We start from the raw sequence: 2,519 nt of genomic DNA on the forward strand, positions 1-2,519 counted from the left end.
AGATGCAAGTCCTTACCCGGATCTTACCTAACACCTTTCACTAAAGAAGGTACCTTTACCTAGTCGAGTAACTATCTCTCCTATCCTGCTGCTCTTCTTAAAACCTTTGCCTCACAATCCCTGATCCTCCTCGCCAATCCAACTGTACATATATCTCTAGTCCTCTAAAACCGAAAACCATGACCTCCAGAATCCCTGCTTACCAAAAAAGAAAGGGTTTAGCCCAAAGCTATTCCCCACCTCCAAGAAAACGCATAAAAGCCCCCGAACTTGTATTTGGTCTGCCCTCATTGAAGAGAATTCTCTTACCCTCGTTGGTCGCTTAACAAACCCTGCAGGACAACGGATCTGGGCCCTTTTGCCCTTCTTTGAAAACCGCTGGAACTTGAAAGGAAAAGCTAGAGGATCCGACCTTGGTCATGGTGTTTTTCAACTCCGCTTTGACTATGAAGAGGATTTACTCAAAGTTCTAGAAGAGAGGTCGTACCATTTTAACCAATGGATGGTTATATTACAATGGTGGGAACCTGTTATCTCGGACGCCTTCCCTTCAAAGATCCCCTTTTGGGTTGAAGTACAGGGGCTCCCTAAACACTTCTGGAAACCATTAATGCTCCAAACCATAGGTGAAGAACTGGGAGAAGTTTTGGAGATAGACATCTCCTCAGACTCGGTGAACATTAGAGTTATGCTTGATGGTCTACAACCACTACTCAAGGAAACAGTGGTGGAGTTTTCAACAGGCTTAGAGATGTTGATCTACTTGGAATACAAAAATCTGAAAAATCACTGCAAGCATTGCCTCAGAATTACTCATGATAAGAAGAACTGCCCTGTTCTAAAGGACTCAGAGGAACAACAAGGCAAATCTCACCCGATCCAAGTCTCATCGAATCCTACCTCCCATGGAACAGCAAGAAACTACTACACCCCTGAAGACAATTTTATGGCCCCAAGATCGCGACCCCACAGTCCTGCAAGGAGCATAAACTCACAGAGAAGCTCTGCTCCCCAAAAGAGAACCTATGAGCATATGGAGATGGAATCTAACCATAGCTTTGGAGAAGGAACCCGTAGTAACCATCGACCTCCTTATGACACCTATAACAGATCTAAGGATTCCCACAAACATTTTCGGGACAGGACAAGATACCATGAATCCCTTAACAGGGAGCGAACCCCATCAGCTCCCCAACCAAGAAACCTTCAGTGGCGAGAAAAATCTCAAGCGTCCTTTCCACATCAAAATGGTAACAACGACCCTTTTCGAACCCGTCGACTACCACTTGAGCGTTTTCAAAGAGAGGATGATAACTCTAAATCTATATCCCCGACTAAGGATTTTCAGAATCCACCACCCCTCTTCCTTAGGAATGGTTAGTTGGAACTGTTGTGGGCTGAGGAACCCCATGAAAGTTGGGAGGATAAATGACATGTCCAAGAAAATTAGCCTTGGCCTTATCTTCCTAATGGAAACAAAAAAATCCTACTGATGTTGTCCTGACAAAATTAAAAGGTTTGGAGTTTCCAAAAAGCTTCCTAGTTCCCCCTCTATCTCCAGCATCTGGTGGATTAGCACTCCTGTGGAAAGACAACCTGAAGGTAGAGATACTAGATTATTATCCAAACTTCATTAATGCAAAGCTCAAAGCAAAAGGGAATACCTTCCTGGCTACCTTTGTTTACGGAGAACCAGATAGAACTAAAAGATCAGAGATCTGGAACGCTTTAAGTACTCAAGCAAAGGATAGAGATGAACCATGGATACTTATGGGGGGCTTTAATGATATTATCCATAGGGATGAAAAGTCAGGGGGACCTCCTAGATCAGAAGGCTCTTTTCTGAATTTAGAGCCTTTATTTCGGGGTGTGATCTCTATGACTTAAAGCACTCGGGCAACTGCCTCTCCTGGAGAGGGAAGAGACACATGCATTTTGTCAAATGTTGCCTAGATAGGGTTATGGCAAATAGCTCTTGGACTTTGGCTTACCCGTCAGGTCGGTGCGAGTATCTTAGGTTTGAAAGCTCAGATCATAGGCATGTTGTGACTTCTTTTGACCCTGTAACAAAGAAAAAAAGATGTCTGTTCCATTATGACAAATGACTGAAGAATAATGATGAGGTCAAAACCTTGATAACTGAAGCCTGGAACTCCTCCCCAAATGCAAAAGGAGAAAAGAGACTCGGTCTCTGTCGCTTTGCGGTGATAACCTGGTCAAAACAACACCATACTAATAGTCAAGCCCTTATCCTGGACCTCAGAGAACAATTAGACGAAGCAATGAGTGACTCTACTTGCAGACAAGGTGAGGTTGACTCTTTAAACTTTCTCTTACTGCAAGCATACCAAAAGGAGGAAGAATTCTGGAAACAACACAGTCGCCAGTTATGGTTAGCACTGGGAGATAGGAACACCGGGTATTTTCATGCTGCAACAAAAGGAAGAAGGGCTGAACAATATATCAGTTATTGAAAAGCAACCTGGTGTTCCTGTTTATGAAGAAAAAGAGATAGTGAC

This window comes from Camelina sativa, chromosome 6 (assembly GCF_000633955.1).
Source record: "Camelina sativa cultivar DH55 chromosome 6, Cs, whole genome shotgun sequence".
Classification (NCBI taxonomy): domain Eukaryota; kingdom Viridiplantae; phylum Streptophyta; class Magnoliopsida; order Brassicales; family Brassicaceae; genus Camelina; species Camelina sativa.